Raw genomic sequence first — 16,641 nt, forward strand, 5'->3', positions numbered from 1 at the left:
TTTTCATTAATGGTAGAATCATCTCCTTCCATTAGGCGCTATTTCTGCAACATTTTATAAAACTATGTCCATTTCCTCAGCTGTCTCCCCCACCCAAAAAATAAATGCTCCAAACCACTATTTCTGTATCTCCCCACAATCTTGCATTTTTTGGATGGAAGGGCAGCAGCTACAGTCATACTTAGCATGTTAGATAAAGCCATGATGCAACAGAGATTGTATAATGGCATTAAGGTTTATCCTTATTCTCTTACCCAATTCCTTGTTTGAATTTTTCCTGTTTTACAGCTGCACTATGCAGCCTCTCAATTGAACCTTCCAAGAGCTCTTTTGTGTGAAATATAACCAATTTATTCACCTTTGGATTACATTAGAGGCATTTATTTGGGAATTTTCAAAATCCAACATAGAAGACCCCACACACCTTCAAAAAGATGGCATCAGCCCTAGTTTTACTCCTTGGTAAGTATCAAATTCATGCCACTCACTTGCTAAGAAAACAGCATCCTCTTCCTCAGTCATAAGTGGATGTGTGTTTAAATATCTAACCACAGCCACGGGCTTAGATAATACATTATTTAGGTTTGAGCCACTTCAAAATGCTTAAAGAAAGACACACTGTGTCACCGTTTAGGATTCCTAGAGGGAATTTAAACAAAGCAAAACAAAACAAAGCTTCAAGGTTATCAAACTACGCAAAACACAAAAAGTGACATTCGAGACAACAATGAGTTCATATGTAGAAGACGGATGTGCAGAAGACAAAATGCTAACAGGAAAACCAGGAGTGGTGCTCAGCTCTCATCTGGGAAGAACGTGGTCCTAACCTCCTTCCACCCCATCCTTTTCTCTATTTACAGCATTTCCTGTGACAAGGAAGCCGAGACACAAAAGCCCTGCTATGGCCTGTGTGCCGAAGCTGGGTCCCCCATTCTTCCACACAGGTCAGAAAGATTCATTTCCTCCGGGATCTCAGCAAAAAAGAAGCTTGACCTACATTGTATAGAATCAGAAAAGATGGAGAGGAAGTTCCCCAAATAAGCAAATAATGTTCTAGCAAACTAGAAAAGTGGCAGGATTTAGGGTCTGGGGCGAAAGAAAATACACAGCATCTGTTCAACCAACGTATTTGTGTAAAGGTTGGAACTTGCTGATGAAGTGCTATATAAAAGTCCCAAAGTTTCTGGGTTCCAATTCACATCGGCCCCAACAGGCATGGGCAATAGTCAGAGATGACGGGAGATGGGAGTCTGTGGCATCTGTAGGGCACCATGTTGGCAGCAGGGATGGCCAAGTACATACGGGGGAGAGAGAAATACCCAAACTCTTATTTATCCAGTTCTATAAAGGCGATGCTCTGCAAAGGGTGAGTGACATATATCACAGCCAAATATAATATTTCAAAAGGGTACAACATGTGAATGCAGTGCATATATGACTCCCATTTCTTTATGAACTAAATATAAAGCCTAGTGAAGCATGGATTGCACCATATAAATCAGTGTAGTGGGAACTCGAAAGCCATCCAATTCCCTGAATCCAGGCAGAATCTCCAGAACACGCACATAGAATTATTTCAGGTTGGAACATCAGCCACCCTGAAACCCACCTCTTCCATGAGGTCTTTGACTTGGTCTCAGTTCACATCCCATGGTAAACAAAGCTAAGCACAGAGCTGCATTTGCAGCACATTAATCTCTAATCCTGGTTATCTTGCCCATTCTTGCCCTCTCTCTGCTGCTTTGTTAACCTTGTCTTCCCCCCCTTCCTACTTTCTCCTCCTCAACCCTCTCTTTCTCTGTTGAAATTTAGATTGTAAGATAGATCCCCAGGGCAGTGGATTGTCTTTTGCTACTCTTATAAGGTACCAATGTACTGATGGAACTAGATAGACAAATGCAGCGACCATAACTCTGTTGTACAGCACATATTTGTATATACAGGCAACAACCAATTGATACGCGTCCAACTGAAGCAAGATGGCACATGCGGCGATCATGCCAAAACCAGAAGTGACTTTAAAAATGGCAAAAACAGCCCTAAAAGAGTCCAGAAAGGGCAAAAAAGACACAAAAGCAGCAACTAACAACCCTACAAGCCTTTGCAAATGCAATCCCAGGAGTCCTTGTACTGACCGTTGAGGCCTGTGGAGAGTTGGGAGTTTGAGCAAGGAGGTTTGGAGGGAGTGGCTGTGGTGGAGTTTGGCATCTGGTAAGTGCTGCTGGTTTTAAAAGGTTTTTTAAAGGGTTTCAGGAGGTTTAGAGGGTGTTTGCAGGCTTTTCCAATGGTGTTTCAAATATGCGAGATTGTACGTAAACTTGTGGTGCCTTGGAACGTAACCCCTGTGCAAATGGGGAGTTGTCTGTTCATTCCCTAGCATCCTCACTTAAAAAGCAGTTTAGGAAAAGACGTCTGCCTGAGATATTTGTAATCTGCACTGCTGATCCTAGAAGATGCTTTCATGCTAAGACCAATAGTCAGATTCGGCATACGGTAGCTTTGTATGTTCACACACAAAAAAACAAATCAATATAATAGTGTGGTCAAAGGAGAAAACTGTAAGAAAGGAGCACTTCATACAGAACTTTATTAATATGTGGGTATGTTGAGACATTTGAGAGTATGGTTTCCGTCACAAAGAGAGAACCAACAGGGAAATCTAAGATAAAGAACACCTGCTGGCATAGTAAGAACCTCACAATTATAAATGCAAACTCCATTACTAGAGATACCTAAAAGACAATGGAGAAAGTCAGGAATAAGCTAGATCTAGGTTTGCCATCTCTTGCTGCGCTTTTTTATAACGTGAAGACGGAGGTGAGAGAGCTCATGATTTTAAGACGAAACGAAAAAACTAACGTCATTATCAGCAGGCAAAGGGGCACTTTTAAAGGTCTGCCTTTTTTGTTCACCCCTGCAACATCACAGCCGAACCGAGGTCACTTTGGAAAATGAGAAGCAGTACCGGTGCATGCGCCTGCATTCAGATACGGGGAGTGTGTCGGCATTGTGCTATCGCTGCCTCCAGTCACAGTCGGCCATCTGCTACTACGGCCAAAGGGAGCACGTTCCCCGCTTTGCTTTTCCAAAGGAATGTAGCTCTGAGAAGCACCATTCCTCCTGAACTAGGGAGGGAAATTTGAGAGTGCCGAGTCTTGCCAGGGGAAAGGAAGTGTGGGGGAGGGAGCACACTGTGATGCCGCAGTTAACTGGGTCATTGTACTGATGGCCAATAAGACAAAAGCAAAACACAGCAGCCTAAAAAGAGCGTGCTAGAGGAGGAAAGCAAGAGCGAGAGAGGTCTTTCCTCCTCCTTTCGCGCATCTCTCTCTTTTAGCCTCCCCCATGCATATGCACACAGTGTCATAGATTCACAGCGCTATTCTCCAAAACCAAACCAATATAAGGAACTGAAAAGGCAAAGCCCTTGAAATTTGCAAATGCAACTTTTGGAAGCAAAGAACGGTATGGCCTGGAGAGAAAGAGGTTTTTGGTTTTCTTTAAGCCTTTGAAATGTATGTTTTAAAACACCGAAGTCTCTTATTTTCCACCTTTGCAGATCTGCAGGGATATTTCTGTACTTCCAAGATATCGCAGCATCCAAAAAAGAAAGTGCTTTGACCATCCCATGACGATCAGGACTGAGGTCTATTTCACATGTCATGGATCTATCAAACTACGGCTTACAAGCCTGCTAGCTTCCAGAGAGGGGCCCGCACCCACTCTACTCCTCCCTGGACCTTTTCACTCAGAACGGCGCTGCTGCTAAGATGAGGCTTGGGATCGTATGCTGTTTGAAGCCGGAATCACAATTTAACAGCATCCCTCCTCCTTTACAAGGATCTGTAACCACTGGACAAACCTTGGCCACAGATTAGAGTTTAGGAGGAGACCTTCACCACAATTGCAGCTTTGGACAGCAAGTGAAGCCAAGCTGCACTGTGCTTTAAAGGAGTGGGGAAGGAACAAAGGGGTGTGTGAGCTCCTCTCTGGGAGCTGTAGAACATTTGCATGGCTCCAGTAAGTCATTCTTTGGCTTACTGCTATGAGTGTGAAGTCATTAACGTGGCTAATGTTTTGCCATTAGGGCATGTCTGCTTGTATCTGCCATACCCCACCCAACAAATTCCAGGAGGCTTCATAAGGGAGCTGCCAATGGAAGAATTGCAAGGTAGTTCTTCACTTTTGAGTTTAGATAAAAGGATGTGTGTGCATTGTTAGTTAACCATTGACATTAGCTTTACTTAGGGATATTAACTGAACTATTGGCAAGCTTTATGCTCAATAATTTTCTTCGATCTGTTTTAAATGAATTATTACTTGCTGATGGGTGTCATAGTTTATATTATAGTGACAATACAATACAATACAATACAATACTATACTATACTATACTATACTATACTATACTATGAATACAGTATTTCGTCGTCATCCATCCTTCACCAGCTGGTATCCGGGCAGGTTATAACAATTTCAAATTCAGAATTAAAAACAGTTTTAATGTTTTATATCCACAAGATTAGGGTGGATCCTGAAAACACAATATCTCAGGTGCCAAAGCCCATGGTAAAGAGCCAAAAGCTCTACGTTGAAGAAGCCAGACACCCCTCTATGGGGAGGGAATTCCACAACTTGGGGACTGACACAGATAATTCCTTCTCCTAGGCCACGCCACCACCACCAATGGACTTCTGAGGGAGGTGGAACTACCAAGAGGGTCCCCTCTGCTGAAATTAACACCTGGGGTGGTCCGATATGTTGGTGCATTTAGACTGTTATTTTTGCAAACTGTTGTGAGTACAGCTCTGAAGAAAATGCAGTAAATAAATAAACCTATGACTATCATGGAAAGACAAACACCACTATCCTAAATGTGTGTGTGTGTGTGTGTGTGTGTAGGTATTAGTAGATACTTGTTTGTTTTAAAGAGAAAAAAATGTGATTATACTTGAGTGGGAAATCGCTCAACACCTCTGTACAAAGTTCTTTTCTTTCTAAAAGTTATACAGTGTACCTCGGTTTAAGAACAGTCCGGTTTAAGAACGATTTGGTTTACAAACTCTGTAAAACCGGAAATAGTGTCCTGGTTTGAGAACTTTACCTCGGTCTAAGAACAGAATCTGCACGGTGGAAGGGCACCAGCGGCGGGAGGCCTCATTAGGGAAAGTACGCCTCTGTTTAAGAACGGTTTCTGTTTAAGAACGGACTTCCGGAATGGATTAAGTTCGTAAACCAAGGTACCACTGTACTTGGAAACTTGGGGAAAGGTGGTGATCAATATTTAAGAGAAAGAGATTCCCACACATAAAATAAAATTACAGGAACATAAGAGCAACCCTGCTGGACCCAGGCAGTGGCCCATCTAATCCTGCCAACAGGATGCCCATGGTAAGCCTGCAAGCAGGGCCTGAGGACAAGAGCACTCTCCACCCCACCCTCCTGTGGTTTCCAGCAACTGGTACTCAGAAGCATCACTGCCTCCAACTCTGGAGATAGAACAAAGCCAATTGTGAGCAAGGTATCAAGGGACAGAGAGTGGGGCAGGGGGTAAGCACAATATGCAAAACAGAGCCTCTACATCCAGGAATGTAAAGAATTTAGAATCCCACAAATATTAACTTCCCCAAATATCTACAGACACTTAAAAATGGAACAGAGCATATGTCAGAGAGAATAACTAAGACCTATCTATTTAGGAAACTGCTGCTGGTCTCCCATTCCTAATCAGTACATTCCCTCCAGCCAATAATACAGAAAGAATACATATCCATGAAAACAAATAGAAACCAGGAAAGAAAACCAAAAAATGAACCGCTTTGCTATCACATGCTCACATGCAACATTTTTATTATTATTTTATTTTTAAAAAAACATTACTAAAGTGTTTAAAAATGCAAACAAATAAAATCAACAAATTTATTTCAATGGCCCAAGTATCTTATGAGCAACCAAGCCAGCTGAATATGCTCGGGAAGAGACAAGAGAACAAAGGTTTTCTCTTCCTCGCTGGTGATTCCCCCCGCCCCCATCCGTGGACAGATTAAAGGTCAGATAATACTTAAGGCACACAGACTTATCCATTCGCTCACCCAATCATTTTACTAAATTTATGCCCAACCTTTTTTCCAAGGAGCTATTTAAGTTAGTGCACATAGTCCCTTGCTCTAATTTTATCCTCACACAGCCCTGCGCAGTAAGGTAGGCTGAGACAGTGACTGTCCCAACAACACTTGGCAAGCTTCATAGCCAAGTCCAGGTCTCCCTAGCCTAAGTTCAACACTTGAACCACAAAGGTAGCTAAGACCACATCTCAATGATATTTCAGGAGGTTATCTGCCATTTTGCTAAGAGGCTGTGACAGGTCCCATCAGCACACAGCCCAATACCCAAGAGGAAATGTGGACTCTTGTTTTAAAGTATTATGTATGTGTGTCCACCATCAGTCTCATGCTATTTTCCCCGATTTAAGTCATCCTCTCCATTTAGCGGGGAAAGATGCAGGCTTTCATTGGTTTATAATGATCATTGAATATGGGAGTGTTTGGATTCATCTCAATTTTAAGATGATGGTTCCCTTTCAGGATACCCCACCCTCCATAGAAAGGAAAATTCCAACAAATGAGCAGGAATTCCTCCGGCTAGGAATTGGAACATTTCTAGCACCTTATAAAGTAATGTTTGGCTGAGGCTGGCTATTAAAGAACCTGCTAAGAAACACCAGTATTGTCCCATGAAGTTTGCATCATTCTGCTCCCTAAATGAAAAAAACAACAACCTGGATTTTGTTCACTTTTTTAAAAAAAAAAAAGGAGGAGGAATCCCAAGAGGCTGATTACCCAGAGGACTTCCACCCTTCCTGCTTTGTTATATTGTGTATATACAGAGGCGTTCACTGCATACTCCTCTCTTGGCTGCTACAAAACTATTGCTTGGCGAGAAACCAGCTGAACATCTGCAAAGGAGAGGGAGGGTCTACTCTCCTCTTCTCTTCCAGAACAACTTTAGCGCTTATACCTTGGTACGAGCTTCGTATCCCCCTAACACAGAAGCCACACCCTAGGCCTACGCAACCATCCTGTTATGCTCATCCTCACCACCCACAATTCCTGCCCAGCTGAAAGCCTTTTCAAGTTATCAGAATGTAATTGCAACCATTTCACTTATTAAGGCTGGGTGTTTAGTCTTCATCCACCCTGCTGAACATGTAACAAAGCCTTGTCTTCAACTTTGACTCCTCACTCACCATATCAAGTCCGCTGCCAAGTCATATTACCCTCTCTTTACAAAAATATGAACACTCTCGGCAAAACATCAAGTTCACACCCATATCGCCTCTCACCTGGACTGCAATAGCCTCTTCTTTCATTGTCTCACCTCAATCCAGCGTTCTGTTTACCCTACTCCATTTCCAGCTCCATCCTCTGTTAACTCCTGTATGTTGAATTTGAAATGGTATACAGCTCAGGGCATGGAACTTTGCAAAGCGCCATCATCACATATTAATGGTATTAAGTATTCCTCCTGCCATATGCATTTTACTTCTTCGTCAGAAATTGCATTCATGTGCCAATCTGATTTATTAATGGACTAGATTTTCTTAATTGGATGGTACCATTTGGATAATAACATCACAGCTTACCTAATTTGTGTGTCCCGCTAAATACTACAAAACATGAACACAACATTCTGATTACTCTCCTTCCCGCAGAAAAGGAAAATAAAGAAAGGAAAAGGAAAACCACTATAAGTGGGTCGTGAGGGTCGAATCCTTTTCATTGGCCATTGATTTCTGTACCCCTAAATTATGCTCCTACTTGCCAACCCACACCTCCACCTTGGGTTTTTAGACATTTGCTTACTATAAACAAAAATAACAGTCTTTGTCAGGGGTTTGCTAGAAGCATGCAATGTGTCTTTGTATGTTAAATGTTTTGTTAGGTCCTTAGAAATGTCTTTCAAGCTAGCTCAAAACCGCAGCTGGTGCCCTTTCCACCTCTCTTGGCACTCATTATTTCCCCTTAAGCCAAACTCCAGACTGGCTTTGCATGTAGACTACAAATATTTGCAACAGTTTATGGCACTTTTGCCCCATCAGGCAACATCAAGCCTATCAGGGAAAGACAGACACCTTGGATGAAAATGAAAAAAGCATCTCTCTTTTTAAAAAAATACAACAACACAACAATATCACAGGAGTGTGTTACTGTGATACATTAAGGATAATCAGCAGATTTAAACTGGATTTATTTTCAAGAGATGTGTTCTTTTCCCTTTAAATTTTAATCTTAATTGCTAGTTGGGTGCCTCTTGCAGAGTTCAAAGGCTACTCAACCTCAGTTACAACTAACACCTGAACTCTCGCCAGACCTCCAGGCTTTGATCTAGCAGCTCAATTTTTGCAAAGCTTGTCCTAATTGCAAACATTATTGCTTAGGGAGTGTAACCAACAGCTGCATCTGCACAGGCACCCTGTAGCTCCCAGCAACATCCCTCCACTGCTAGCCAGGGCCAGGGGAGTAAGGAACAGGCCACTATTCATGTCCTTACTGACCACAGCTGCCAAGTGACACCTGAAAAAGGACAAGGTGGTGTTTGCCCTGTGCGGACGCTGACATAAATAATTACAACAGGCTGCTCAAACAGACGTGCCCAGGTAGGAGCACCTGCACTGGTCAAAACGGAGGCACAGGCTAGGAATTTCAACGGCCACTATGCTGCTGCTGCTTGCTAAACAATAACTTTAGATGATACCACCAGAAAGAAAAAGAAAAGAGGATGCTGCTGCTCAAAACCAGAAGTGGATGAGCCCCAATAGGAGCAACTTCCCTCCTAAAGAGGTGCTATGGACCTGCCAGCACTCTCTTATTCCAACATGCTATCAGGCTGATGTAATCATTGCTATATGCAAGCCTATTCATCCTCAGTCCTGGCAGAGGAGCAGCGCAATTATCGCTCTTGCCTGAGCTGCTTGCAGTAATGCAGTTTGTCAGCCAAGATTGTAGGAAGGAAATGGGGAGGTTAACTCTGATGATTTCATGGCTTTGTAAATGCAGTTCATTAAAAAGGCACACAACTGAGAAGATAAGGAATATACGCCTAAGCCAGGCCAATGCTTCATCTGGCCCAGCGCTATCAATCCTAACTAACCTTGGCTTCAGACATGCATTAGTTGCAGGAAAGCATGATCTCATGGAACTCACCAAATCTTTGACAGATGGAGGGCTGGTTCACAGACATGTATGCTCCAGTTGTCCCTATTTACTAAAGGCAGTCACAACATCCTGAATCTTGTACCTGGTAAATCTGTCCCCGTTTTTGCCTTTGGAGGCGCATGTTAAAATTGAGTTGAGTTAGATTGTTCATTCCTTAGAGGTCCAGCTCCTGAAGAGAAATCTTGGACCCAGATCCACCTTATCTCTAGTGTGCATACCTGCAGATACATCCACATGTGTGCTAAGGCACCATGTAGTGCACAGCCTGCGATTTCACATGGCAACAAAGATCATCTTGAACTGTTAGTCAAAGGCAATTATGCTTTCCTAGTACAGTCGTAGAAGAAGAAGAAGAGTTTGGATTTGATAGTCCGCCTTTCACTCCCTTTAAGGAGTCTCAAAGCGGCTAACAATCTCCTTTCCCTTCCTCCCCCACAACAAACACTCTGTGAGGTGAGTGGGGCTGACAAACTTCAAAGAAGTGTGACTGGCCCAAGGTCACCCAGCAGCTGCATGTGGAGGAGCGGAGACGCGAACCCGGTTCCCCAGATTACGAGACTACCGCTCTTAACCACTACACCACACTGGCTCTCGTACCTTGGTTGTCGAATGGAATCTGTTTCCAGAATCTGTTCCAGAAGTCCGTTCCACTTCTGAAAACGTTTGAAAACCAAGGCGCGACTTCCGGTTGGCTGCAGGAGCTTCCTGCACTCAGTCAGAAGCTGTGGAAGCCATGTTGGACGTTCGGGTTCCAAAGAACATTCACAAACCAGAACACTCACTTCCAGGTTTGCAGTGTTCAGGAGCCAAAACGTTCGAGTCGCAAGGCATTCGAGAACCAAGGTACAACTGTATATGTCAGAGGTCAGCAAACTTTTTCAGCAGGGGGCCAGTCCACTGTCCCTCAGACCTTGTGGGGGGCCGGACTATATTTGTTTTATGGGGGGGAATGAATGAATTCCTATGCCCCACAAATAACCCAGAGATGCATTTTAAATAAAAGCATACATTCCACTCATGTAAAAACATGCTGATTCCCGGGCCATCCACGGGCCAGATTTAGAAGGCGATTGGGCCGGATCCGGCCCCCGGGCCTTAGTTTGCCTACCCATGGTATATGTCTTTAACCAAAAGAACAGGCACTGTCATAGCTTATCACTTGAATAATAAATAAACCATTCATCATGAACTAGCCTAGCCTTCCCCTCTTTTCTCCTCTGGTGTGACTGTGATGAGGTGACCAGGAGCCTTTGCTTCCCATTTTGATTCAACACAGTTTAGTGATACATCGGAGCCCTAAACTGTGATGAAATCCTGACCACTGTTTGCTGAAACAAGCCAGCTTCATCAATCACATATTGAAGTTGACTTGTTTCAAACAAACCATAGTTAAGATTATCCACATTTTGGGGAGCTCAGACAAATATGAGAAGCTGCAGTCAAACAAAAAAGGAAGCAAATCTTTTGAACTGCTCCTCTCAGCCATGTTGGAAGTGGAGAAGGAGGGGGGCGGAAATGTGCAGGCCTGGGGAATTGAGGCTGGCTGGGCTTGTTCCCATTGCAATAAACCATGGCTGAATCATGACTTATGAACACAGTCATAGGAGCTGCATATGTTTCCTGCTCCCTCAATTAGATTCTGGGTTTGGAAGGATTAATGCTCCATCTTCCAAAAGTAGCCCACTTAGAATTACCCTCGTCTGAGTGCTCTAGGACCTAGAGCATTCCCAGCATGAACTACAGTACAGATTCAAAGCTCAGCCTGGCCAGATATTCACTTGCTTTTTTGTTTTTCCACCGCTTCATCCCCATTTTCTCTTGTTGTGGGCCTCTTTCCTCACACCCACTCTCCTCCTGTCATGTGAGCAGAGTTTCCAGCATGGTTGGCCGGTAGCCAATGCACAAGAAGAGAGAAGAAATCATTCGGGAAAAGCAATTTTCTGCTCCTTTCCATCACATAAACGTCACCCCCTCCCCTCTCCCCAGCTCGCAAGACTACTGCAGAGCAAGAACTTTTACAGCTGTTTGGACAGCCTGGAAATCTCTTGCTCCAAGCAAAGCAGCAGTGAGCTCAGCCCTTCAGTGTCTGGTGAACAAAGCAACATGTTCGCTGCATCACCACTTCCTTTTCTCAGGCCTATCCAATCAGTCCCAAGTCGTTCCCCCACAGTGGCGCACAAATCTCATGCATCTGTTCGCATCAAGCCCACTCCTGCCTTATGCACCCACAAGTAGAGATGGCACAACGTTCCACTGTGGCCACATTTCACCTTACTGGGCCTCAGCAGAATCTGCGCACCTTCCAGGAATCTTCCACACTACGACCCTGCCTGTCCTTATTCCAAGACCAAGCTGCATGAAGAACAGTCACTTGTCAATCAAGTCGCCCATTGATACAACTGCAGCTGAACTGGATTTCCTGGGACTGTGCCATCGCAGTGGCTGAAAGACTGCAATCACTGGAGCTGCCATCAGAAAGTTGAATCTATTGTCTATGCAGATCTCTGTTGGCATGATATTGTTCACCATTATCAGGACACATATCACATCAACCATCTTCCCCACTCCAGAAGCTCTTCCACAGAAAATAAATAGCCTATGCACTGAGCACCACACATATCTCCAAATCAATCCTATCGCTTAAATTCACAAATACATTCGCAGAGGAGTCAACTGCAGCTGGTTCCACTTCACTCTCTTTTAATTTCTAAGCTGCAACCGAGCTATGGCATGAAAAGCCTAAACTGGCTATTTATAATGTTGGAGTGTGTGTGTGTGCGCGCGCACACGCGCGCGCATGAAGGAAAGATTATCATTTTCATTCCTTATTTTTCACTTTTCTAAAAAAAGTGTTGAAGAGCATTCACAATCACTGTCTCTTTTTTAGAGAGAGTATATGCTAACCTGTGTCTTGAGCTATGTCAAGAGGCTTTTTGAAGCTTATTCTATAAGCGTCCGCGGTCTAGCTCTCGGCATCCTTTATGAAATAGAGCTTCTGAAACACCACTTGAGTTTGTACTTCAAGTGACAGGGACACCTAAGTTAAGTTTACTTAATTAAGTTCACCGTAGTTCGCTTTAGCATGAAACTTGCATGAGCAAGCAAAAGGAAGAAGAGGGTTTATTTTGATTTATTTGCTCTCCTTGGTTCCTTCTTATCTGAGCCAAGGACAATGGGATAGTCGTAATGGTTAAGGCATAACCCTCTTCTTTTCAGCACCCTGTTCTCAGAGTGGCCAACCAGATGCCTGTGGGAAACCTGCAAGCAGGACCTGAGTACAGTGGTACCTCGAGTTAAGTACTTAATTCGTTCCAGAGGTCCGTTCTTAACCTGAAGCACTACTTTAGCTAATGGGGCCTCCTGCTGCCGCTGCGCCGCCAGAGCACGATTTCTGTTCTCATCCTGAAGCAAAGTTCTTAACCTGAAGCACTATTTCTGGGTTAGCGGAGTCTGTAACCTGAAGCGTATGTAACCCGAGGTACAGCTGTACAAGAACACTCTCTCCTCTGTTTCTAGCAACTGGTATTCAGATGCATTACTGCCTCCAACTGTGGAGGCAGAGAGCAGCCATCATGGCTAGTAGCCTTTGATAGGCCTCTCCTCCAGGAATTTGTCTAACTCTCTTTTAAAGCCATCTTCTTAGGCTGAGGGTTATCACTGCCTCACTGAGGAGCACGTTCCATAGTTTAACTACGTGCTGCATGAGGTTGGACTTGGTTTTTTCTGTCCTGGCTCTTCCAACATTCAGCTTCACTGCATGCCCGTGAGTTCCATGAGAGATGGAGAAAAACTTTTCTCTACCCACTTTCTCCATGCCATGCAAAAATGGTTAAACTTCTATCACTTCTTCTACTTACTGTAACCTTTTTTCATTGCTCTATCGCCTTGATTGCGTGGGTTGCCCTTTTCTGACCTTACAATATCCTTCTTGAGGTGAGTAACTTGCTGGTGTAGCTCTACAATGGAAACTAATAAAGAGGAAAGAGGGTGGGAGCCAGATCAGTGTTTGTAGGCGACTAATCAGTTGCTCAGTCTCCCTCTGCTTAGCCTTTGTTCACAACCACATTTCCCAATAGGAAAATTTCATTGCTAGCGGCTGAAGTGGTTGCCTACATGCGTTTTGGCAAGCTCCCACATGCTGGGTGGGTGAGGCTTCGGAGAGGCGGAAACTCAGCTCTCAAAGTAAATCGATGGGGAGAGATGTAGCGTGTGCAAGGAAAAATTCCATTCAGAGGAGTAATAGTCTAACACACAATTTCCTCCTACCTTTAGCGCTCTTTGGAACCGGTTGCTCCTCTTAGATTCTGATCAGTCAGTGGAAATCCAGGCAATAGGAGATGGAACCTTTTTCACTCAAGTGAGTATACACAGGGAACTTAATCAGGAAATACTTGTTTTTCTAGCTATGAGATTGATCTTCACACCTGTATCTTGGTCTGAAGCTGAAATGGGGGAAGGCTGCTATCTAATATTGTTTCTTGTTTTTGAAAATCTAAAGAGATAAGCAACTACCTGATGTTTAGAAGGCATCTGAAGGCAGCCCTGTTTAGGGAAGTTTTTAAGGAATGATGTTTTAATGTATTTTTAATCTCTGTTGGAAGCCGCCCAGAGTGGCTGGGGAGGCCCAGCCAGATAGGCGGGGTACAAATGATAAATCATTATTATATTATTATTACAAAGCACAAAACTGTACTCCACTACACCAGAGAAGGAGGAACATGGAAGGGCCATGACTCAGTGGTAGAAATTCATTTCATTTAAAATCACGACATGTCTAAGCTTGGCACCCAAAGACAACAGAACAGCACAGGTGCCAGATGAATGTTATTGAGGAAGGAATTCTGCAACAAGTGGGGAACCACCAATGAGAAAGAGTCCTACTTCTGAGTAAACATGCACAAGCTTCTGCTGTAAGGCTGCAATCCTGTTAACACTTACTTGGGAACAACTCACAAAGTATGTAACACACTACAAAACTTCTGTCCAATCCAATTACAGGAGATACAAATAGATACAATGAGTGCCAATATAGGTGCAGGAATATGCCAGCTTTCAGATTTCAGACCTGTACAGCACAATCCAATGTGTGTTTCCTCAGAAGTAAGCTTAATTGTATTTGATGGAGCTTACATCTATTTTTGGGACGCGGGTGGCACTATGGGTTAAACCACAGAGCCTAGGACTTGCTGATCAGAAGGTCGGTGGTTCGAATCCCCGCTACGGGGTGAGCTCCCGTTGCTCGGTCCCGGCTCCTGCCAACCTAGCAAAGTGCAAGTAGATAAATAGGTACACTCCGGCATGAAGGTAAACGGTGTTTCTGTGCACTGCTCTGGTTCGCCAAAAGCAGCTTAGTCATGATGGCCACATGACCTAGAAGCTGTACGCCGGCTCCCTCGGCCAATAAAGCGAGATGAGCGCCGCAACCCCAGAGTCGGTCACGACTGGACCTAATGGTCAGGGGTCCCTTTAACATCTATTTCACAATGCAGTCTTTGAAACTGAAAATTGCATACTTTTGCAGTCACCTAAGCAGGTCTATTAAAGTCTTTATAAATAATAAAATTATCTCCCTTCCTTTGAAACCAGCACAGAAATGGAATACAATGTATGTATCTTCTGTGTGTTTTTGTCATCAATAGCCAAAGGTTTTAAACAAAAGCTCAAGTAATAAACACAAAATAGTAAATAAGCAATAAGGGTTGGCACGTCCTGAAAAAGTAGCCGGTTCCACGCCAACTTGCAATTGTGTTACTCCATCAGTTGCTAAATTCCTTGGCGGTTCAAGGAAAGCAGCCACAAAGTTTTACTAGGACAATAAAAACAAAACCCGTCCCAAGCACACTCAGTAACCCTCACACAGCAAAAGAGCCACATGGACTTACCACAGGAGTATAAACAAAGATTTGTTAACCTGTCATTGGCCAGTACCAAAGTGTAGCACTTTTCTGTGGTTCATCACCCTGGAACAGAAACTTTCAAGGTATATCTATAGCACGCTAGAGACTTAAACTGGTTCAAAGAGTCAATCTGTCTCCCAAGGGAACCCTGGGAACTGGAATTCTGTTGATCTCTAACAGAAAATTTCAGCATGCTCACCAAATAAGAACCAGGATTCTTGGGGAGGGAAAAGGAGACAGTACAAGTTACCGTAGATAAACAAGTTTGTAGTCTCTCTCTCTCTCCAGTGTCTTAGCAAACCTATCCACCACCATTCCACCCTGTAAATCAGGGGTGAGGCATCTCAGTCCCAGGGGCCAAATGCAGCTTCCAGGCCTCTATCTGGCCCTTGGGAATCTCTACAGGCCGTCTGAAGGCCAGACCACCCGCTGGCCCTGCTCTGCACCTGCAAATGCTTTGGGACTTGGCTGGAGCGCATCCTGAAAGTATGATGATGCCATTTGCTTTAAAGTTAATATTCTCTTACTTACAGAGATCGCACATTGAACCAAGAGGAAAACCTGTTAGGTATTTTGTACTAATACTGACTGGAAAAAATCACTGCCCTCTCCATTTTTTCTTAGCAAAGTGGTCTAGATGTCACACTGGAAAAGCCAAAACGCCACCCACAAATTGGCAGAGAGGAATTTCTACATTGCCGCAAGAAGCTGGGTTTTGCCCAGGGCAGTGTGATCCTTCAACGGACCTTGCCAAACAAGGGAGCAGGCAACCATGAATAAAAGCTTTTGGTCTCTGAAAAATACAGTGCCAGATCTTAGGCCACCAAGGAAGCATCACAGAAGGTTTGTTCAATCAATAGCTTCCACGGGGCACATTCTGCAACAGATTGCAAGGGAGGCAAGGCGTGGTGAGGGTTCGGCTACCATAATCAGTTCACTCCTTTTGTTGTAGATGCCTCCACAGTTTATATGTGAATGGGAAAGACATATTAATAAAAGGAGCATGGCTCTGCCCAGTCATATCTTGTTTAACTCTTAACAACAAACTTGTTTATCTACGGTAACTTGTACTGTCTCCTTTTCCCTCCCCAAGAAAAAGTACAGGGAATGGTTTAAGTGTCTGTGATGCCATTACAGAAAAGCAGATTTTATCCTGGTAAGTGCCTAGACAAGAGGCAGTCCTTCCTCACCATGGAGTTTCTAACACAAGCAATGCCAATGTGATGTCTTCCAGATGTTGTTGGACTTCAACTACCAACATCCCCAACCAGCATGGCCAATATTTAGAGGACAAGATTCATGGGAGCTGCAGCCCCACAACATCTGGAGAATGTAATAGCAGCCACCCTCCTGCTGCAAAAGCATTGCAGCAAACTAGTGATGCTCCCTAAAAGAATGTTTCTGACTATCCATTGCACCACATAAATTAAAGGCTCAATGATGGCTGGAAGCACACCCAACTTTATCCTGGCACCTGTCTTCCCTAGGCCTACTAATATGTGGGCAGTTTCACCAGGGTTACAAGCAAG

At 43.9% G+C, this 16,641-nt stretch overlaps 1 protein-coding gene and 1 long non-coding RNA gene across 6 annotated transcripts in view; one reads left to right on the forward strand and one right to left on the reverse strand.

The window, feature by feature from the left end:
• DENND2A (DENN domain containing 2A) overlaps nucleotides 1–16,641 on the reverse strand; it is a 67,328-nt gene that overhangs the window by 47,673 nt on the left and 3,014 nt on the right. The window lies entirely within an intron of this gene.
• On the forward strand, nucleotides 889–16,512 carry LOC310658993. 2 transcript variants are annotated; one of them, XR_014502576.1, is made up of 4 exons: nucleotides 889–944; nucleotides 13,488–13,572; nucleotides 15,737–15,955; nucleotides 16,347–16,512. It is a non-coding gene; the product is annotated as an uncharacterized lncRNA (long non-coding RNA). The 2 variants fall into 2 exon arrangements; XR_014502577.1 differs by lacking the exon at nucleotides 889–944 and having other exon boundaries at nucleotides 13,401–13,572.

Source organism: Podarcis tiliguerta, assembly GCF_965153285.1.
Source record: "Podarcis tiliguerta genome assembly, chromosome: 10".
Lineage (NCBI taxonomy): Eukaryota > Metazoa > Chordata > Lepidosauria > Squamata > Lacertidae > Podarcis > Podarcis tiliguerta.